This window comes from Vanessa cardui, chromosome 5 (assembly GCF_905220365.1).
Source record: "Vanessa cardui chromosome 5, ilVanCard2.1, whole genome shotgun sequence".
In the NCBI taxonomy this organism is placed as follows: Eukaryota; Metazoa; Arthropoda; class Insecta; order Lepidoptera; family Nymphalidae; genus Vanessa; species Vanessa cardui.
This window is the reverse complement of record NC_061127.1, coordinates 6371394-6396863: the sequence shown is the minus strand read 5'-3', so window position 1 is coordinate 6396863 and position 25470 is coordinate 6371394.

Genomic DNA, 25470 nt, shown 5'->3' with positions numbered 1-25470 from the left:
TATTGGAAAACGATTGCTTTCATCCTTATAACATTTTTGTCTTTTATTATACGTGAATATTTCGAGTTTACATTCGGGAATTCAAAAATGAATAGTATTTATTTTAAGCAAACATTGTATTTATAATTTTTTGTATATTCATCGTAAATCTAATATATAAATAAATATTAAATCGATGTCTGTATCGATTTAATTTACACTATTTTTTTATCGTATATTTCTAACAATCTTAAATAAGGTTTTATTTAAGATACTCTTTGTCTTTCAAATCATTCAAACGCACAAATTTTACTTATTTAAACATTGTAAGTAAAGCAGGTATTATATAAATTTAAAAAAAATTTTAATATCAAAACAAAAATTACAAATTTAGAGCATCTGTTGTTTTAATAAATAAGATAATAGAACTCGTACTAACTGGATTACTCTTTCGCAGGACAAAAAGACAGAACCACAAAGAGGCCATTTCAATTACGTTCATTATTCGAGAATAGCAGCCGTATAAACGTATATAAAAATAATTTTGACAACAAAGGAAACCCTATTTCTCGATGTTTCAGCCTAAAAACCCTTTCCACAGAAAACGTACCTTGGTTATTGTTCCCTATAACGGATTTGTTTTTCTTTATAAGAGCACAACTCTGTTTGAGAAATTAAAAAATAACAAAAACGATAAGTTTTATCGGTAATACAATTGATTATTTGTTAGTCGAATTAATAATGCGATGGAAAATCTTCTGAAACCATTGATCAGCTGATGCAACTGTAGAACTCTAAGTAACTATTATAATGATGTTGTTTGTTTGGATGCGAGGTTATATTCCGAGCAATTATATCAAGAATTGAAAAGTTTACGAGAAAAGGTTGTAATTTTGACTTAAGCGACAATTAGAACCACGCAAACTCAAACTCAAACTCAAATAACTTTATTCAATATAGAAGGATAACATTTTCTTATTGATGGTAAATTGAAACACTACTACCGGTTCGGAAAAGAAAATACCCTGACCTGAGAAGAACCGGCGAAAGAAACTCATTGGATTTATGTTTTTTTTTTGTTTGTCTCATATATTATATTATATAAACAATTTAATATGAAATGAAATAGTAAGGAGGATATCGTTTCATTCCCAAGGTGTGCTATGGATCATAAACTCATTAATTGTATGATAACCTTTTGCACACAAGCGTTCATATTTTTTTTTTTTAATTTGGCAACAGAGGCATTTTGATTTGACTCAAAAAATATATCTTACAATAAAGCAAATGAATGATAGCAGTAAGTCATTTTGTAAGGAATTACTAATATTCTTATTTACCTCTTCAATTAAGTCTAAAGCTTGTATTTGGAGTGGGACCATCAATAGACCAAAGTGTCAATCGACCAATCGAACGCGTGACTTTTTACGTCACTGTCCCGTAAACCGCTATTGACGTTATCTCTGAGCGGAGCTGCTTATTTACTCTGTATCTGCCTAGCAACAATACTTTGAACTGTGTTTTGGTAGTTTAATGTCGTTTAGAGCAGACCAGTGCAATGTAATGTTAGAAATTTCTGATCATATTCAATATATGTAAATAAAAAAATTGTCAAAAAAAGACCCTCTGAGTTTCTTTCGCTGTATCTTCTCAGGTCAGGGTATTTTCTTTTTCGAATGGAAGTGTTTAATATGAGAGCTGAGATGGCCCAGTGGTTAGAACGCGTGCGTCTTAACCGATGATTGCGGGTTCAAATCCAGGCAAGCACCACTATATATATGTGCTTAATTTGTGTTTATTATGCATCTCGTGCTCGGCGGTGAAGGAAAACATCGTGAGGAAACCTGCATGTGTCTAATTTCATCGAAATTCTGCCACATGAGCATTCCACCAACCCGTATTGGAACAGCGTGGTGGAGTATGTTCCAAACCCTCTCCTTAATGGAAGAGGAGGCCTTATCTCAGCGGCCTTATCTATTCTCAGTGGGAATTGTACACACTGTTACTAATTTGACTATCAATAATTTAGCGTACTTCCATATTCAAAAGATAATGTGTTTTTAGTGTGTTTAAGTTTTACATAAAATGTAGATATCTCATTTCAAGTACTCCAATTTTAGAACATTAACAGTATAGAGAACAACAACAACAACGACAACAACAGCCTGTAAAATCCCACTGCTGGGCTAAAGGCCTCGTCTCCCTGTGAGGAGAAGGTTTGGAACATATTCCACCACGCTGTTCCAATGCGGAACGTTCCAAAGCGAATGCGTATAGAGAACACCTCTGCATGATTATTACACTTATATAAGACTGATTTATTCCGTGAGTGTGTGTTAATACCAGCTACCTCGATACGAACTCTACGTTTAGAGTTTTAACGGCTGTAAATCGAGTTCTCGGAAAGACAAGCGTGCCTTATAACAAACTGATAGGTTCTGTAAATGGTAAAATCATGTTATTTTGTATCTCTTTAAATTATGAAATAGCTTTCCACCTTATGCGCGCTTAAATCTTCATAACGGATTTTAATGCGGGTTTCATCATAAATGTTATACTAGAAAAAAACTAAGAATTTATATTTTCTTCACCCAAATTGTTTTTTTTTTATGTATGTTCTTTAATATTAAAATTTGTATATACGGACTGTATCACCTCGTCGTAACCCTGTGGATCCGTGGCTGGAGAGATGAGTAGATGATGAGTACTTAGGAACTTAATATGAGCACGAGATGAATTATAAGTTAAGAATTATAAGTACAAAATAATCAGTGGTGCTTGCCTGGGATTGATCCCGCAATCATCGGTTAAGATGTACGCATTCTAACCACGCGACAATCTCGGCTTATTCAATTACAATCACAGGGGTCAATTATTCTCCTCGGTGAGGATGTGATCTATGGTGCTAAATCCTCCTCGAACCCCGGCCCGCTCCACTGGCTGAAATTCGTCTAATATCCGCGCGAGATGATGATAAGCATAAGATCGATTATCTCATTCATTCTTACCTAATAGTTTTCTTAATTTGATTATTACAAATTTAAAAAAAAATCTCGTTTCTTATAGATTAAATGTATTTTATTATATCTCTTTATTATAATTATTTGCCTTTACTGCGTTTTTGGTTTTATAATTTGATATATTATTAATAAACACCTGATACGTATAATTTACGATATCGCTCAAAGCTCGGTTATAGATAACGATTTATGTCGTAATAACTGGATCGGCTTGGACCCGGTCCAGGCGTAGAATCTATTTGCTAACATAAAGAGAACTACCCTGGGATCTTCAATCGCTTACAAACTTTCATACACCACCGATTTCCGATTAAATGTAATTTATATACCAGCAAATATCAAACCTAAACCCTTTGCTTTGTTCAATTGACTGCTGAATAACTTCTGAAACTCTAGACATTTTAATATTTATTCGCACAAACTATGAAGTTACGTTGTATGATAATAAGCCTATATAAAAAAAATACAAGATTTTTCATATGAACTTAGCCATTGGTTAGAAAGCGTATATTTATATCAATGTTTGCGTGTTCAAACCCGGAAACATCACTAAATATTCATATTCTCAATATATGTATATAATAATTCATCTTGAACTCGGCAGCGAAGGAAAAAATTGTGAGAAACTATGTGTCAAATTTCAGTGAAATTCTGCTACACGTGTACCTACAAACCCGCATTCGAACATGATGGAATTAACTCCTACCCTCAAAATGAACGGACGCCTTAGTCCAGCAGTACATATTATCGGTTACTAGTTGTAGCCTACGTCTTTCCTTGGAGTTCTTGTTTGTTTGCTTCACACCATATTTCATCAAATTCAGTTCGTTGGTTCGGTCGAGAAAAAGCGACAGACAGACAGACAGAGATACTTTCAGATTTATAATATTAGTTTAGAAGTAGAAATTATTTTTATATATTTTGTATGGGTATGCTCAGTTAGTTAATCCAAAAATAACTCATTTTGCTTTGTGAGTTGAATAGTCTGCAACGCGTAATTCGCAAGCTATCATTGGCTTGCTACTTACAGATCAGCAGGCTATGTTTAATGGATTGTACGATAAATGTTTGAAGATAACAGACAATAGTGTATCAATTAAAAACGTCAATTAGGTACTACTACAATCCGAGTTTACAGCTTCGATAACTAATGCATTTACATGATGGCATGATTCATAATATTCAGACCTTTTCAATTTTTAAATTAATGTACTTGTGAATTTCATTGATGGAGATCATCAAAAGCAATGTCAAAGATCATATTATGATTATAATATAGAAATTATAGATAAATTAATATTCTAGAAGGCTGATTTTAATTTAATAAATAACGTTAAATTCAATGATTAAATTAATGTACTAGTGAGTTCTATTGATGGAGATCATACAGGCATATAAAAGATCATTTGATTACAATACAGAAATTATAGATAAATATTACAGGCTGTTAGAAGGCAGAATTTAATTTAACGTTAAATGATAACATATTTTTAATGAAAGCTTTATCGAGATTTTGATCGTTTGCTAATGATTCATATTAATTGGGGTGATTAAAGATATGCTGAGATAAAAGTGAAATTTGTAGGAAAGAGTAAAATTTGTAGATTATGATTTTTATCCCAAAGCACCCATTGGTTAAACTACGTACATTTTAAAGAACGCGGTCTCAATTGCGGCTTAAAATCTAAGTTTTAAACTTTGTTGTAAACCTGTCTTGTAGTTAAAACATTCTGAGGATATTTTGCATAATTATCTCAGAAGAAATTATGAAAAATTATGAGGTAAGAAATTGTAAAACTTGCTTCACAATAATCCAATTCAACATAAGTCAATATTTAAAGTCTCTCAGTAATTGACGATAGTGCATATTTGACAATAAAGATACTCCTTTAAATGTTCAAAATCTAAATGTGCTATAATATTTACAAAAATAATACGAAATATTTGTTTATTTTGAAATGTCTGTAAACCCAGATTCAGAGAACAGCTCACTGCAGGTAATGGAAGCGACGATTAAGGTAACGATCTTCTGTCTTGAAGGTTGTTTTATTCAGATCGTAACATCTATCTGCCATTTTTATACATTATCAACTTGTTTTTAAATACGAACGACCATTTTCTCAAAATTGCAAGCTATTTTGGCTAAATTTTCCAGGAAGAGAACACGAGTATTATAATTAATTTTTTTATAGATTTTTTCGCACTACTTTAATCAAGAACCAAATTTATCGCAATTTTTACAATATTACAAGATAACTAAGAACAACATTACAACTTATCTGTATGATAATATGGTTGTAAATTGTAAATCAAACTTTTAAACTTCGAATGCCTTAAACATAGATGTTGTGATCTGCCACAATATCGGTATTGTAAGAATTTCTCCGTTGCACATTTGGCTCTGAGGTCGTATGAAAGTAGAGTGTGCCGAGCTCGATCATTGACCCTTTTTGTGCAACGTGCTAGCTCTCTCACCACCCTAGTTACCTAACGCCCTCTTAGGCTGTAGTATTTTCATTGGGATTGCAGTTATTATAAAAACGTTCGGCATCTACGAATGTCTCAAAGATCTTAAGCCAAGTAATAATGTTTCGTCCTTATTACATAATAAAGTTTTACTTTTTTAAAAGTATCGTAGACTTTAAATCAAAGGAGCGAATGTTTCAATTTAACTAAAAAGATAATGTATAGTTAAAGATTAAATAAGTAATCATTAGGAAAATATGTACATTTGGAACATATTATGGTTGGTGGTTGTAGAGTCGAGATGGCCCAGTGGTCGCGTACATCTTAACCGATGTTCAAAGCAAGCACCGCTGATTCATGTGCTTAATTTGTCTTTATAATCAACCGACTTCAAAAAGGAGGAGGTTATCAATTCGTCTGTATTTTTCTTTTTTTTTATGTTTGTTACCTCATAACTTTTTACTGGGTGGACCGATTTTGATAATTTTTTTTTGTTTGAAAGGTAGTACTCCTTGTGGGGTCCTATTTTTTTTTAATTTTTTTTCCGATGATGGTATCCGTATGAAAACGACATAAGTCTTAAATTTGCATTATGTATGTGCGCGATAAATAGGTGAATAACTCAAAATTGGTTGCCACAATTTTGATGATTCTTTTAAAATTATAAAGGACATACTTTAAGGGTAGTTTGGTGAAAGTTTGGTAAGGTTTTGAGTATAGGATCCATGACAAATTAAGGGAACAGGAGGGAACGGAACAATTCTGAGGAGCACGTTAGCAATACTCGGTCGAATCTTTTATTTATGGGTTACTTGGATATTTAAATCACCTTCCGGAACGTGGTTATGTTCATGTAATTGTCATAATCGAATATTATAATTAACTAGCGACCCGCCCCGACTTCTCACGGGTGCAAAACTGATACTAAATATACTAAAGAATTTGTTTATTTACGACATCACATTGCTAACTTCTAAAATTGTCAGTGTTTCTTTACTTTTACTAATAAAGTTGTTTTTTGATAGATATAGTATAGGTTGGCTGACACCGGCTCCAAATGTAACAATAACTATAACTACGTTATATAATCGTAAATCGACTTTTAAGTAGTCTAATATTTTTCATTTCATTTTACCTAGGAGGACTCTCAAAAATATGTTAAATATGCAATTATTTTTATTACTTTTTAGTGCATTTTTATTTGTTTTAAAATAGTGTTTTGTTTGAAGTCGGTTTTTCTTTTTGTTAAAATTTTATTTATTAATCTCGTACTCAGCGGTGAACGAAAACATCGTGAGGAAACCTGCATGTGGCAAATTTCATAGAAATTCTGTCACAAGTGTATTCCACCAACCCCTATTGGAACAGCGTGGTGGAATATGTTCCAAACCTTCTCCTCAAAGGGAAAGGAGGCCTTTAGCCCAGTAGTGGGAATTTACAGGCTGTTGTTGTTGTTGTACATTTGGTAAAATAATTGATTTATTTTACGGTACTACATTTCGAAAATAATTTCTTTACTTTTCCTACTCACTATTTAAAGGAAAGCTATGTATTCTTCATTTGAATTTAATTTAAATTTTAGGCTTCAAAATAACAACAACGTATAATATTGTACAAAAGATTTTAATTATATTTTTTTCGAAAAGTACCGCCATAAACTCTAATTTATTTTAACAATTCACAAGCGTTGTCCCTTCTGTGATGAAAAGGGAAAATATTTAATAATTAATTCAACAGCCGTAAACTTCAATCACGGTCTAAATAAGGGTCTAATGTGGCTTAAGCAAAGGTTAGAATCTGGAAGCTAAACTAAGAGTAATGTTCACTTCAAGTTCTAATGGCGTACAACATTTTGCTTCGCTTTGCAAGGACACTGTGACCAATGTAATGGAAATAAGTGACCCGACCTGTCATTACATTAATGAAGGTTTGAAATATTCTTCTGCGTTGTTGTAGATATAGTTGTATTATATAAATAAGATGATTTAACAAAAACTGCTTTCTTTTTCGTGTTTATTCTATTTAATTGAAATTTATGACAAGTTTTGAATTGACATCTAATAAATTCATTGCATTTCTTGTATTTTCGTTTTTTGTATTTCTCGGGTAAGCATTGAATACTTATCAAATGAGGTCCTATTGACTTCTTTTGAAGTTGCGAGGAAGAATATTATTTTCATACATAAGTGTAGTGTATAAGGCCCAAACCAAAGAGAACACATATATGTACATTAGATGACGATCGGACGTCAATAATATTAAAAAAACAACGTCATTCCGTGTTCACTTAAACAAAAATATAGACTAGATGTTATTCATACCAAACTTTTCAAACATTCCAAGCTTAGAAAATGCTTGATAGTTTTAGAGATATCATTAATGTAAGTATATACTTAGGTATATACCTAATTGAGATGATTCAAACAGACTTTATTCCAGTGGAGTTCAAGAATTTAATCTTTAGTTTAAACTATATGTGCTTATTGCTTATTCATATTGTACAAACACAATATTTTATGTTGAATGTCAGATCATCAGGTTTAACTTAGATATAAATCAAGCACAATAAACTGTTTTTTTTTTTTACATGTAAGACCATATAATGCTTTTTTTCATTTAAACTTGTAACTTTTCTGAATTCTATGATTAGAATATTTAAATACCAACGTCGCATATATGACTAGACGGCCTGGAAGTACTGGCACTGTACACATCTAGATGTCGCAAACGGCTGGATTGTAGAACTCAGTGCGCATGTATTCTCATCTGAATTGGACGTGATGCGTATCCTGAGCAAGAAAGGTAAATTAACAGTTACATTGATTATCGCTACAAAAATTAGACTATTTGAAAAATCTGGTCTAAATCAAACGGCTGAATCCAAGGTTGACTTAATTGTGACGTCAGGTTTGCTTTCAGCGGTTGTTGGGATCAGTGCAGACACACTCCGATAATAGATCGAGCAAAACTCTTCGAGTTTTTCTTCGAATCTTTTAACACATAGTTTTTTAAAAAAGGACAATACTGGATGTGACAAAAGTGAAACATCAAATTGACTGTCATTTAATAAATAAGTAATTGAAGAAAACCAAAAAATATATTAAGAATAAATTTATATTATTTATATATTATATTTTATCTATACATATAATAAAATTGGAGCGTCTGTTTGTGATATTAAAAAAGACCCTTTTTTACTCAATGCATGTTTGTTACACGTGGTACATATTCCAAAATAACATTTTTTGTCTGTCTGTTTGTTCTGGCTAATCTCTGGAACGGCTGGACCGATTTTGACGGGACTCTCACTAGCAGATAGCTGATATAATAAGGAGTAACTTGGGCTACACTTACTTTTTTTTTTATTCATACGCCTATAAGGTCGCGGGCACAGCTAGTAATATTAAAATGAATCATTCATCATAGGGCATAAAACACGTATATGACGACGTACCATATCGTTTGCCATAATCGCATAGTTGATACATTAAGAAAATATAAATATATACACCTAAAACGAGTCTAATATGGATGAATATTCATATATAATAAAAATGTATGTAAATGTTAAACGTTTCAATACTCGAGATATAAACAGCAAAATCTAGCTATAAATTAAAATATCTGTCTTGAAATACTAGATAGAATTGAATTATATATAATTTTAAGCAAATACATTTCAATATACACAGAAGGATCTGCAGTCGCTCCCCGGAGTTATTCATCATTATATCAAGAATTTCATGAATGCAACTCGGTCGCATGGATTAATGAGCAAAGCATTTGAAACTCGGAAACTTGCAGGGAGAGCATCTGTTCGCCTATTTTTTATTGTTATTATTATCTAACCCAATAGTTATTGTACTATATATCTACAGTACAAAATATTTACAGTATAAATAAAATCACTGACGAAAGAAAGAGGAGGTATTATTTTTTTAGTAATAATATATACTTATAATGTTACGAGTTTTCGTCCGTGACCCCCAGTGTGTTGGGCTCTTAGATTTTCGGTACACATAAGTAGCCTATGTATTTTCTTGCGGTTCAAGCAAGTTTAATATCCATGATATGCGATTCGGTAGTTTAGCCCTTAATGCGTAAAAGACATGGACAGAAAGAGTTACTTTGGAATTTATACTATATGTACAGATCATATGTATATAATATTATTTAAAACGCTGTCGTTTAATATCCTAGATTATAGTTTTTTAGATTATATTTTTAGCATAGATTAATTCGTTGACGTTTTTTTATACAAAAGCGTTCTCTCTAAGAAAATTATGTTGAGGTCATGTATAGTTTAGAAAGTGTCAGTTCTGTGTGAAAAGAAAAGTAAAGTAACAGCCTGTAAATTTCACACTGCTGGGATAAGGCCTCCTCTTCCATTAAGGAGAGTGTTTGGAACATAATCCACAACGCTGTTCCAATGCGGGTTGGTGAAACGGACATGTGGAAGAATTTCGATGAAATTAGACACATGCAGGTTTCCTCACGATATTTTCCTTCACCGCCAAGCACGAGATGAATTATAAACACAAATTAAGCACATATATATAGTGGTGCTTGCCTGGGTTTGAACCCGCAATCATCGGTTAAGATGCACAACCACTGGGCCATCTCACCTCTGCTAAGCATTTCTGTGTGCTTAAAATAAATATAGTGTTTCAAAAAATATTATATCGTTTCCAAAACTATAATTAACATTAGCTTGCTAATATTAAACAATCACAATACATTATATTAATGTAAGGGACCAAAGTCGATATTACTCATAAATATTAATTTGTACAATTTGATTTTACATTCCCGATATTATAACGGACTCAATTTATATGTCTGTGGTAACACTAAAATTATTAATTGCAAAAGCAACTATTAATTAGGTCACAGTTCAATTACTGTTGAGAATAAATCAAATATCAAGGAATTAGATTTATTTAAATTAAATTCATATTCGTCTGGCATACACTGATTTATAGTATTGTAACATGATACTAACGTAACGTATATGGCTTATTGAAACATAAAAAAACAAAGTTACAGTCGGTGTCGGTACGACTAATCAGCTTTAGAATGACCTATCCTCCTAACTATCTGCAATATTTTAGTAATTTATTTCAAAACTAGCGACCCGCCTCGGCTTTGCACGGGTGCAATACTGATACTAAATATACTACAGAATTTGTTTATTAACGACATCACATTGCAAACTTCTAAAATTATCAGTGTTTCTTTACTATATTGTTCATGTATTATATATACAACAAAAACCCCCCTTGAATCACACTATCTACTAAAAATACCATAGAAAAAACTTTCAGCCATGGTATATCTATCAAAAAACAATACGATTACTTTAAGATATATGTTTTTTACAAATTACCTAATATAGGATAACATACTGGGGCTCAATCAAGGGGCTCGTATAGCTTCTTTCTTTTGATTGTTAAGGCGCGTACCCGTGACTAACACCGGCTCCAAATATAGCAATAATTATAACTACAGTATATAATCGTAGATCGACTTTTAAGTAGTCTAATATTTTTAATTTTATTTTACTTAGGAGGACTCTATAAAATATATGTTGAATACGCAATTATTTTTATTACATTTTAGTGCATGTTTTTGTTTGAAGTCTCTTTTTCTTTTTGTTAAAATTTACATTTATTTATTAACTATTGTTATTTCCCTCGCTAGAGAGCTCCGATAATAACCGCGTCCGATTGCTGCAAAATTAGCCAACATGGTAAAAAATAAATGACAAAAAAATTTTATTGTGGGTTATAACTAACAGATAGACACATACCATCGCGGAGTTTTTTGTAGACATTTTAGAGGTGTACAATTCTGTAGTACTTTAATTTCATCTATCTCACAGTATTCAGCCAGCGTTTGCAATATATGCGCAAAAATGTGTCTTTTTATGACATCACATTAGAAACCTCTAAAATTAGTTCTTATCTACTATATTGCTCATGTATTATATATACAAAATGATTCTCTTTAAATCGCTCACTCACTCATACTATGCCGTGATAACAAATAGGTACAATATACGCAGTTTTCACTCGTTAGGAAATACAAACCGCTATGTCCCTGCGTTTTAAAACTGAAATATCTTCGAAACTATTCATTTAAATTACATGCTGTAAAGGGCCGTATTGATTTATATTGAATGTACAATTTATTTAAGGTACCTAATTGGATAAGGATTAATGCTATATTGCTTAAAATTGCTTCGAAAATAAGCCATTTTTTCTCGTATAAATAAAAGATAAAAAAATGTTTATTGTGGGTTATCTTTAAGAGATAGACATATACCATAGCGGACTTTATCATAGATATTTTTGAGGTGCACAATTGTGTACTACATTATTTTGATCTATCTAGTAGGGTTCAGCCAGCGTTTACAATGTAAGCGCAAAAAATATAAAAAATTTACGACATTACATGAGAAACTTTTAAATTATCAGTGTTACTTAACTATATTGTTTATGTATTATATATAAAAACCTTCCTCTCGAATCATTCTATCTGTTAAAAAAAACCGTATCGAAATCCGTTGCGTAGTTTTAAAGATTAAAGCGTACAAAGGGTCATAGGGACAGAAAAAGTGACTTTGTTTTATACTATGTAAAGATAACGTTTAATATATTTTTCTTTGATTATAGTTAAAATCCAATTGGAAAATATTTATTTACTTTTCTCTTAACACACTAGTGTTATAAAAAATAAATAAATAAGAACCGTATGGAAGAAATTTGCGAAAAGCAGCGATCTTTTCCTCATAGGGAAAGACTGCTACAAATTGTAATGTAACTGTAATTATAATAAAGTTAAAGTAATTATAGTAGTAAAATATATATATACCAATAACTTTAATTTTTTTAAGGATGAATTAATTGTCTGTTTCCAATTGAGTTTTTGAAATAGATTTCGGGGTATATAAAGATATCAAAGTCGATCAATTTCGAATATTTCAAAATAATCAATATTGTTGTCAGCATCCGAACAAGGTGGAAGGAAGTTCTTTTTTAAAAACATTCTGTAATCATCTCTAGCTATAGATTATAAACACTTCAAATATTTTTAATTCCACATCCAGTATATTACTGAATAAAAAACGTATAATATAGTTTTAATTGTATCCGTATGTATTCTGGATTTGTTTCTGTAGGATACGAGGTTTCACGTAGCGTCTGTCTTTCTACCTGAATGCGGTAGACTCTACAAGTAATGACGAAATTTTATAAGGTTTGCACCCATTGTTGAATTTATTCGAGGAAGTAAATTAGCAGTGACATTCTGGAAAGAGTAATGCTATATAGTCAAAGTAAACTAAAAGCAATGTTTATCGTATATTCACTTATTAATCCGACAAAGAAAATAGTATGTTATAATCTGTTACAACACAGTTATTGTATTTCTAATTGGTTCAGTTATGTAATATGATCTTTAAAGGATAATTCAAACATATGACGCATACTACTTTTTTTATTGTTGTGACTAAACAATAACATTTACGATTATTGTTTTCATATGAAATATTGGAATTGTTTGTTATGAATTTATGGATGTGCTTAGATAAATAAAGTTGATAGAGAAGAAAATCTCCAAACACATTTTCATCGTGAGCACTCAATTTATCAATGGGTCTTTTTCTATAGTCACGAAGAAAAATGTTTTAGCGACTATAAATAAAGAAAGGAATCGTTGTAAAAGCCCATCAAAACTTCAACACTTTCCCCAAAGAGCTCCTACACATACGCCACGCGACATTAAGTCTGTACGATAAAGAATAAAAACATTGGCATCGAAGAGTGTGAGCAGCCATAGAGGACTGACGTCATCGATTAAGTGACGCTCACACAAACAGATTTTTTAAGGCAGTGTCTGATATGAACCTTTAAAGATAACTGTAAGTATGAAAATAAACACACTTTGAATTATAAGAAGATTTATTTAAGGTCATAGTAAAGCATAAGCTTATTTTTTTATAGCTAAATACATCTATACATATTATAAAATTAGAGTGTATTTTTGTAATATTAAAATATTTTTTTACAATTTTGTGTGTCTATCTGTCTGTCTGTATGTTCTGGCTAATCTCTGGAACGGCTGGCGACAAAGTTGCAGACACAGCTTGTATATGTTAAAAAAATGTAACGCAATTTTCTAGTTTGAAAACTTAGCTAGTATAATCAATTATAATGAAGTATTGGCACAAGTTATTTGTAAACATCACAAGGAGTAATAACTATGTAGAGAGAGAGAAACCTTTACTTCTTGCAGTGATAGTGTTGAGACTCTTCACACTGTCGACTAATCACTAAATAACCAATTAATGTCAGACCCTTATATAGTGTACAACATAGAAGTCTATGTTATAAAATTTAGTACCTCATTTTTAATAGTTTTAGTTTAGTTTTTGTCAGTTCGACATTCGTATGATGGTCCACTTAGGCTTCCAAGCACGTGTGCTACATATCGTAACTTTATATTTTATGTTTGTATGTTTGTTCGTGAAATTCTCGAAAACTAAAAGTGATATTGAGATGATCGTTTTTAATTTAAGTTAGGTGCACATCAACTTGTAAAATGAATAGTGGGAACAGTGTAAAATGTATTTAGTGCGCAAGCTGTTTCTAATTTTGAAGTCGGCCTATTTTTTCATAAATTATTTTTAACGTCTACTTCTCTATGTCTGCTTAGACATTAATAGTATTGCTATCTGGTTTGTCAAGGTCATCGACATGAAAGTGTCGTAAGCAAACATATTTTCAACAAGTTAGTATAATGCAGTGGAAGAACTCTATAATTCGCACACTAAGTGAACTCCTCTATACACTTAGTAAGAAAGCTAAGTTTGCTACATTTGACCTCGTCACTAAGATTTCAAATAATGCGATGTGTGGCAGACTGCGCCCGGCCTTCGCCAACCCGTTGAGAAGTTTGTACTTAGCTCTAAACTTAATTAAATGTTCTGCAAATTCTGCATATTGTAATGTACGTAGTGAGATAGCACGATCGACGGAAATGCTCTCGTTGGATTTTAGAATATTTCCATTCTAAATTCAAATCCAAATTAATATTAAAGTCTTTCGTAGAATTTAATAAATTTCGCATTATTTTTATTCATACGTACGATAAAAGGAAAACCTATTTTCGAACTAATCTCGAAATAATTTTATAATCATTATATGAGAAAAGTAATTACGAGTAATTTCACACTGGATGCAATCTTGTATGTGTTCCAATAACTAAAGAAAATATTTATATCGGAATTACATTAGAAATATTGTAATTTATGGGATTCAAAATTTGTTACTTAAGATACTCGTACAGTACGCACTCGTACTATTCAAACGGATGAGAATGGAAGGAGAAGTAAACGTAACGTAAAAGTTTAAAATGATCTTAAATTTTTTAAAATAAATCTGTTCAATTTTTGTTTGAGTATAATTATGTTGTTTCCAAATATTCGAAAACTTTGAAACTATATAGTATACTCCGCGATAGAAAACATTTTCTTTAAATATTTTAGGACTTCTATGCTACTTAAAATACTAGTGTTCTTATAGTGCTTGGATTTTCATAAGCACCAGAAGATTGCCTTTTCGTCTGGAAGGCTAAAACTGCTCCAGACATCGCGATAAGAGACTATAATTTAAAAATGGCTATAAAAAACAGAGACTATGGTATTCGACAAAGCTTAGCTCAACCGAGGATTAAGAATTTTAATTCCATATTCCTTAGCATCTATAGCGCAGTTGCCTATTATTATTAATAAGGGTAATATCATATTGTACTTTAATAACACAATTATTAATTAAGATTGAATTGCACCAATCGAATCAAAATACGCAAATGTTTTTATTATTTCACATAAGTAGGAACTATCAAATAGAACACTTGGTGGTAGGAGATCACCACTACCTTTAATCATTGGCACTGAAAAAATGTTTACTACCCGTTGCATCAGTTATATCTCTGTACATTTTGTTACAATGGCTAACTCACCTGTAGAACTGGAATAGAATAATACCAAGTATTATTAAATGCTGTTTTGCGATAGAATAAAAATAATTCATTCCTATCTAGGCTCATACAAAGTAAACTACATACGTATGTAAAAGATAAACACACAATATTTAAAAAGAAATAATAGAAATATTAATGTTCTGTATGTATTTAATGTTCTATGTATACAGACACAGTTCACATTTCATATTTCGTATATGTGATATACTTATATATACTTCAATATTCCTAAATTATTACAATCCATATTTAAATATAAGGTTACTTCGACGGTAATAAGATATTTTATTCGAGAACCTAAGGTACAGATGTTACCTTTTATCTATATTTCGTAATAGTGATATGTTAAGATGAAAGCAAGTTAATACCCTCATTAGGGAAGTGTCGGGATACGCCACTTGTTTTCATTAAACCGGGCACGACGTCATTACAGCATAGAGCGAAGTGCTGTAAGCCATTACACCTCAAAGAGAACATTACTCTTATTCAGTCTAACTTTTGCTTAAGCCACATTAAAGACTCATCTAAACTGAGATTTCCATTTTTCAGTGTTAGAACTTGTTGTTCGGCTAAATATCATTTTTTAAAGTTGAACTTTTTTTTATAGCGCTGGTCGAGTCCGAGATACCTGATAGTAAGTGGTCAACGCTGCCTTTAGTAAATCATTGCATCTCCGATTCGCCACAGATATTGAGAACTTATACCTATACTATACATGTATTATAGTTTTCTGGTATTACATAATCAATTTGAAAAAAAAAATTGTATGAAAAAATTATTTGTTTGTTAACAAAATAAAAGATAACTCAAATTTATTAAAAATGTAATTATAACATTTTTTGCGCATAAACGGTTAACTAAATCATTCTGAATTAATAACCTATCTATGTATACCAATACTACATATGTACTTATATTTTTTTTTTTTCCTGCCTAAAAAATGTGCTAAATCAATTAAAAAATTGGTACCAAAATATGTAGCTCGTTTCATAGACGCTTGTAAAATCAAATCAAAATAAACTTTATTCAAGTAGGTTAGTAACTTTATACAAGCACTTTTGAATCGTCATTTTACAATTAAGGGGACTACAGGAGCTAATTGCCCTTGAGAATCACGCGCACACACTTACACTAACGACAAAAACGGCATGTCCCCCCGCGCACTACGCTTAGCGAGGCGGCGAGGATACGCCTGAATATTCCAATAGATGGCGCCGAACCGCCGCGCGCCGCGCCGAGCGAAAGCGAAGCGAAGTCAATTCTATCAATTCTATCAATCATAGATTTCATAAAAATAGACAGGACAACAGAATTATTTTAATTTCTTTGTATCATTTAAAAAAAATTATGATAAAATTAAAATGAATTAATTAAACTTAAATTATTATTATTTTATGTACAAAAAATAGTTAATTTAAACATTTTTTTCTTTAATTTTTACTGTATCAACTCAATTAGTTGTAATACTAAATATTAAATCGTACCTATTTTTAAATTTTGTAAGTTTGTTAAGCGATTTATTAAATAAAATTGGAACTGTTCGTAATTTGTACACTGACAAAAAGCGTAGAGTTTGTTCGTTTTACTAATATCGGTACACAAAGAAAAAAAAATTAAGTTAAAAAAGTCAGCATCAAAAATTTACTATAAAAATAATATCGTCAAGTCGGTTTAGTAGAATTATTGGTTAACTCGGTCAATCACAGTGGGTTTAGTCATAAATCTCATAAAAATAGTTTGGATATTAGAATTATTTGTATTGTTTTTGACTGATATTTGAAATAAAACTGATTGAATTATATTCAAATATTTTTATTTATTTTTGGTTTAACAAAAAAAACAAATAAATTTCGTTTCAATTTTTTTATTAAAATATTTTTTTTTTAATTATTCGTTCGTCGTCGTTCGTTGTTAAAATATCTTGGATACTTGCAATCAATATTTCACCCACTTTCACTGAAGCTACGAGCTAAAATTTTTCAATTGATACTATTTCCAATCTTTAAAAAATATTGAATTACGTATATGACACTTCTAAATATTTTAGTTCTTTGGTTCACAACAATTACATATTTCATGATGGCCCAGTGGGTAGAACGCGCGCATCTTATTGCGGATTCAAACCCAGGCAAGCACCACTAAATATTCATGTGATGTGCTAATTTGTATTTATTTATTTTTTTTATTATTAAATTTCATCCATACATAACTATATTTCCTATTATAAACAAAATTGATAAAATTAAACTCTAACGTAATAGAAATAGCTTCCGTGTTATTTTTTTTCGATTTTCTTAATTCTGAAAAAATAAATGCATAGTTGTTAGGAATTAAATTTTAATAATTATAAAAAATATATGTATTTTTAAATATAGTCCTTTAAAAATAATAAAATTTTAGTTCAGAGTGCGGGGATCGAACCCGCACATTCTTCTAGGACTTGCTTGCATTGACCAAATACTCCATGGTGACTGTAAGAAATCTGTCGAAAAATCTGATTCTATGCGAACTAATTGCATTGTTTTTAATAAATGTTTCCAAAAATCATTATTTATATATATATGTTTACTAATTAAATACTCTTACCTTTTCATATTATCTTTCATATGTTCGGATTTTTAATTTATATGAACGTTTTTTAGTTTTCTTCACAGATTGTACTTTATTTCCCATGTTTACAAAATTAAACTTTATAAAAAATAACTTAACAAAAAAATAAATGGCTAACTACAACTAGACTATTTTCACTTTGCAAGTGGTAGTGCCACACTGCATACCTCTCGGTTGCAGTCGAATGGGCCGGCACGCCCGGGGAAGTACCACTCTCTCACTTAAAATCGGCGTGAAGTGGTAGCTATGCTACCGCGTTTCGTCCGGTAAGTGAGAGTTCCGGAGGCCCGATCCCTCTCCCCCCAAAACATGGTTGTGCAGAATTTGGTGACATTACCCCAGGAGGGTACCATCAGCGACTGCGATGGAGAATCCCTCTCTGGGCATCCATGCTCAGGACGTACACCGCCTGAGCAGGGATGCCCAGGCTGCCCTCCGAATTCTGGGGGGGGCAATTTTGCGCTCGCCACTGTTCGGGGCAAGCGGAGCAGGCATCATAAGGCAACCCCTACCACACTCGCTGTGGACTTCTGCAACATAAGGGGACTCAACTCCAACTTGAATGCCGTTCACTTTCACCTTGAGACGGCGAAGCCGGCCTTGCTCTTTCTTACCGAGACCCAGATATCTTCTCCTGCCGATACGTCTTTTCTCTCTTACCCCGGGTACAAATTGGAGCATACTTTTGTGCCACGAGCTGGGGTGTGCGTTTACGTCAGAGATGATATCTGCTCTCGACGCCTCGGCAGCCTTGAAGGGCAGGACCTATCAATTATCTGGCTGCGCGTAGACTGCGACGACCATCCGCGAATCTACGCGTGCCTTTATAGGTCCCATAGCGGTAATGCCGAAACCGACCGACTGGTTGAGCACGTCCAATTGGCTACAGATTCCGTGCTGCAGCAGACTCCATCCGCAGAGATCATTATTCTGGGCGATTTCAATGCTCATCATACAGAGTGGCTTGGATCACGCACCACTGATCATGCGGGTAGATCTGTTCTCGACTTCGCTTTGGCTTATGATTTGACACAACTGGTCACCTCGCCAACGCGAATACCGGACGTGGAGGATCATACACCTTCCCTGTTGGACCTTCTGCTGACTTCGCATCCGGACGGCTATAAGATTGTCGTCGATCCCCCTCTGGGCTCGTCGGACCACTGTCTCGTCCGGAGTACAGTGCCAGTTACACGATACTCACGACCTCGTTTCGCGGGCTGTCGTCGCGTGTGGCACTACAAGTCAGCAGATTGGGATGGGATGCGGTCCTTCTTTGCATCTTACCCATGGGGGCGAGTTTGTTTCTCGATGGATGATCCGAGCGTTGTTGCTGACTCTGTCGCCGATGTGGTGCTTCAGGGTATGGAACTTTTCATTCCATATTCTGCGGTGCCCATTGGTGGCAAGTCCCAGCCCTGGTTTGGTCGCCTCTGTAAGACAGCTTCACGCCGAAAATGGGAACGCTACCAAGACTGGGCTAACGCATCGGCGTCTCGTGATACAAACACCAGCACATTCAGAAAGGAATATAACTCTGCCTCCAGGTCCTTCAAAAACGTGATAGCTGAGGCGAAGTCGAAGTACATTGGCAGAATTGGCGAGAGACTGGTGCGCTTCCCATCAGGAACACGTGCGTTCTGGTCTCTCGCTAAGGCTGTCCTAGGGAATTTCTGTCAGCCTTCTTTTCCGTCTTTGCACAGGGACGGTGAGTCATTGGCCCATACCGCGAAGGAGAAGGCCGATCTTTTAGGGTCTCTCTTCGCGTCGAACTCGACTCTGGATGACCAAGGAAAGTCACCTCCATCAATCCCGCGATGTGATACGACGATGCCGGAGGTTAAATTTCGGCAAAGTGCAGTTCGGAAAGCACTTCTTTCCTTGGACATTCACAAGTCGAGTGGACCCGATGGCATCCCTCCAATCGTGCTACGGACATGTGCTCCCGAGTTGGCACCGGTCTTAACGCGTCTTTTCCGGCAATCCTACGCATTAGGCGTCGTCCCGAACTCCTGGAAGACTGCTTTGGTGCATCCGATCCCTAAAAAAGGCAACCGCTCAGATCCGTCCAATTATAGGCCTATAGCCATCACCTCCTTGCTCTCCAAGATAATGGAGTCCCTTATTAACTGCCAGCTCCTGCGGTACCTAGAGGAGAATCAGCTGATTAGTGACCGCCAGTACGGTTTCCGTCGGGGTCGCTCAGCCGGTGATCTTCTAGTTTACCTTACTCACAGGTGGGCTGAAGCAGTTGAGAGCAAGGGGGAGGCATTAGCAGCCAGCTTGGACATAGCGAAGGCCTTCGATCGCGTATGGCACAAAGCGCTTCTTTCGAAGCTTCCTTCTTATGGGCTTCCCGGGAAATTATGCAATTGGATTACCAGCTTTTTGGCAGATCGGAGCATCAAGGTCGTTGTCGACGGTGCATGCTCTGACTTAAAATTCGTCAATGCTGGTGTTCCACAAGGCTGCGTTCTATCACCCACTCTGTTTCTTCTGCATATCAATGATTTGTTGCAAATCGGGAACATTCATTGCTATGCAGACGACAGTACCGTTGACACCTTATACACCGGCCGCGCTAATATTTCTCGGGAAAACGTCGAAGAAAACCGGAACAAACTTGTGTCTGAAATCGAGTCTTCGTTAAACGAAGTCTCGAACTGGGGCCGGCTAAATTTAGTCCATTTCAACCCCAAAAAGACGCAAGTTTGCGCGTTAACCGCTAAAAAAACACCATTTGTCGTATCTCCACGATTTGAGAACATCCCGATAGCCGCTACAGGTAGTATCGGAATACTTGGCGTTGATATTTCGAGCCTCGTTCAGTTCCGCGGTCAATTGGAAGGCAAAGCAAAATTGGCTTCAAAGAAGCTCGGTGTGCTCAGCAAGGCGAGACAGTACTTCACGTCGGCCCATCGCCTAAAACTTTACAAGGCGCAAATTCGGCCTCACATGGAGTACTGCTCTCACCTCTGGGCGGGTGCTCCCCAGTACCAGCTCCTTCCATTTGACCGCATCCAACGTAGAGCGGCTCGAATTATCGACGATCAAGCCCTTTCCGATCTCCTTGATCCTTTGGCTTTGCGTAGAGATGTTGGATCACTCTGCATCTTCTACCGAATTTTTCACGGGGAATGTTCCGAGGAATTGTTCGGATTAATCCCGGCTGCTGAATTTCACCTTCGGACATCTCGTCAAAATTCTAAGTTTCACCCGCACCATCTTGATGTCCGAAAATCCACAACAGCGCGATTTCTTAGACATTTTCTGCCTCGCACAACCACTCTGTGGAACCAGCTGTCGCCGGCGGTTTTTCCGAACCGATACGACATGGGAACCTTCAAGAAAAGAGCCTACTCCTTTCTCAAAGGCCGGCAACGCACCTGCAAGCCCCCTGGTGTTGCAGATGTCCATGGGCGGTGGTAGTCACTTTCCATCAGGTGAGCCTCCTGCTCGTTTGCCACCTATACCATAAAAAAAAAAAAAAAAAAAAAAAAAACTTAATATATTTATTTACATAAAAGAATAATATTCGACAATTAATTTACAATTAAAATTACACAAAAATAAAATCTACGAGATTTTATTCGCAACGATGCGGTGAAAAGAGCGACACGTCTGTATAGCAACAGGCCTCGGCCGGCAGTGTCTGTACGAGGCGCTCACGCACACATGCTTACGCATTTTGGTCGAAAATAAGAAAATCTGATTTCAAAAAAATCTATTGATTTTACTAAATAATTAAGATAATAAATTTTTAGTATATTGTTTGTAGAATAATCTGACAGAAGACCAAAATTATTGAAGGTATATAAGTGTAGTTAAAAAACAAAAAAAGACTTTTTTAGAGGTAACTTTGCGATTTTTTTCTATCGTACCAAATTAATTACATCATGTTTTCAACACAATTAATAACTAGCATCTATCCTGAAGATTAACATATATTTTTTTCATTTGGTTTATTGCATTGGATTATATACTTTTTGGCATTTTAAAACTTGCATTTAGCTCATGTAGTCCCCTTAAGTGAAGCTACCACCGGTTCGGAAAGTAGATTCTACCGAGAAAAATCAGCAAGAAACTCAGTCATCATCATCATCATCAGCCCGTTTTTTGTCCACTGCTGAACATAGGCCTCTCCAAGTGCACGCCACTGTGGTCTTTCTCCGGCTACTCGCATCCAGCTCCTGCCTGCCGCCTTGCTCAGAAACTCAGTAGTTACTCTTTTTTAACATTTAAAAATAAAAAGTCATGTTAGTTAAATACAATTATTAAAATTAATATATTCTGCTTGGAAGTCAACAGGTATTAACTCCATGCTTTTTTATCATCTATAATTATTAACAATAACAACAATAGCAACTAAAGTAATTTGGAATATTGACAAGTTTATGATGTAATTTATAAAATTGCAATTTAAAAACAGACACCACATACAACAATTACTGTCCCCATTACGGAACAAATTAGAGCATAAATCGTAATCGCCATTCATGTCAATACATAATTTCCTTAAACTTCTAATTGCCAAGCCTAATCCCAGTTGCGCGACAAGCGTAAAGGATTATTTCATTAAAATTAATGATCGGATAAAGTTGAAGCTTTACATAAATTTTGATGTCGATCAGACTAATGACTGTTATTGTTCAAACAATATGCTGAAATAATATGCTTTCAACGTATTCATCATCAATTAATGTTCAGTTTAGATGCAAAGATTGGTATAATTTAAAACAATTACGAGAACTACAGTAGTCATTTATGATGAATAACATATGACATTTCATGTTAGTAATATGTGTTTGTACCATCTAACAGTCAATGCCGCGCGCGCTCATTGGTCAAATCAAATAACGCGCGCTTCTCTTACTTCCAGTCAGTACATACTTCCGTCCCTTTACACGATATCGATCCCATAGATTACAGAAAAATGAGAGATAATATGCATATTCAAAATTGTTGGCGTCAAAATCAAAATCGAAGTATATTTTATTCAAATAGGCTCTAGCACTTCTGAATCTTCAATTAACAAACTTAATTAAGTGAAGCTACAACCGGATCGGAATGCAATTTCTAGCTAGTCGAACCGACAAGAAACTTAATATATACACTTTTTTTTTTAATTTAAAATACATTTCATTAAATAATTGATGCTTATTTAGAGAAATTAAAATGAACGGAATCCAATAAATAAATAAATATAGAGTATAATATACAACAATACTGTCATTAACGAATGAATGTAATTTCTTATTTTTATAACAGTGTTTACGAACGAAGTATAAGCAGTATTTTATCACAAACACATTAATTTTTGATTGCTAGTCTATATGAACAAATCTGAGTTTTCATAATTCAACTCTTGATCCAGATTATATCAGATCTAATGTCATTTAACTCCGAACCTTATTCTTGAAAAGATTAATTTGACCAGCAATTAGGTTTTTACTATTCTTTATACCTACGATTTTTTTTATATCATAGTCTTTATTTTCTTTCTTTGCCTCGAATAACAATTACAAATAAATTCGACGATCTCCGTGGTGGAGTAGTGTGTACACCGGTTTTCAGGGGTCCCGAGGTCCTGGGTTCGATTGCCGGCCGTGTCGACGTAGACAAAGTTAATTAGTTTTCTATTTTGTCTCGGGATAGGATAGGTGTTTATGGTACCGTCGTTGCCTCTGATTTTTCATAACACTGATTTAGCTACTTATATTGGAATCAGAGTATTAAATGTGGTGTTGTCCAATACTTATGTATTTATTTATATATAAACTCCTCAGATGTAAAAGAATATTTATATAAGAAGAATGGCTTACGTGTTAGACCTCTATACATGGATCACACTCATTGGTTTTCATAGCTATCAATTTGCAACGTGAGTTCGTCTGGTCTCAGACGGCCTATCTGCGTATTTTGTCTCGTGACCGCTATAAAAGGACCTCTACTACAAATTGGTTATCTCTTCTTGGTTATATATGTCCTGTTTATTGACACTTCTTGCTAATATTATGGAAAATGTCACGGGCTTATCTATGAATAGAGATTCTATGTTTATACGATTCCAAAGACCTAGGAGATTAAAGTATGTACATTTTTTTTCCTTTCAACCTAATAGCTATAATAATAGTGCATTATGTATAAGAAGCAAAACATATTTCTTAGCCGAGTCACTTCTATGTTTATATAGTATTATGCTGAAAATACGATAAAACTGATGCAAAACAATAAATAGTAAATGACGTTTTTTTATGACATAGGTGGCAAACGAGCTGGAGGCTCACCTGATGGAAAGTGATTACCACCACCCATGGACATCTGCAACACCAGCTGACTTGTAGGTGCGTTGCCGGCCTTTATTATGTTAATATGTTTATTCGCGGTTCTTAACAAGATATTAAAATGAATTCCCTGGTAAGTCAAAAGAATAATAATATACGTGATTTTGTTATATAAGTAAACGCCATACCCCTATAATATATACAAATATTATGTAAGAATTCACTGGTGTCATAAACAAGCCTTGTATAGTGACACTTGTTTTAATTTTAATATCTTAATCAAAATAGTTTTATTTTTGTTTATTAAAATATTACATCAAAGTACATTATTATAAATAAACTTAAGGTAACAAGGTGAGTACGTAGTGAATATATATCAAAAGTATAAAAGGTCCTAAAAGAGATTCGTGTGAAACGTTAAACATACAAGAATAAGCGTAGAGCTTGGCACCGAACACGGAAAGATTTTAAGGTGCAAAATATGTTGATGATTTTCCATTTTTTTTTCAATTAATAGGTATTCACATTATCATAAGTAGAAGAATAATGCTTAAAAATTCAAATACAGCTTAGCTCATAGTTTTCAGATCTATCAAAAAGTCTGTGAACCAAGAAATATTTTTAACCCTTCGGGTGCCTGGTGGGTAAAACTTACATGGCGTGCCTGGTGGGTCTGTGGGACCCGGTAACAAAATGCTTGTTTTTTACTTATTTCATTAGTCATAACGCCAAATAATGTGTTTATATTTATTTTAGAGCTGTTTAGTTATATGAATTAAAAATAAAATGAAACTAAAGTTCTTCTACAAAGTCACATTAAAAAAATTAAAAAGACTCTATTTTTACGTAATAAAAATAAACACTTATGTTTAAATCAACAATATCAAACTTTTTAAATGCGATCAACAATCGTAATTCACATTAATTTAAGGCACTAATTAATCAACTTACAAACTATTATATTTTGATCTCAAAGTAACAAAGGTATTGCTTATAACTAATCAGTATTTATGTGACAATTTTCGCAAACGAAAATTGCGTGTTCCAAGCAAATATGACTTATGCAA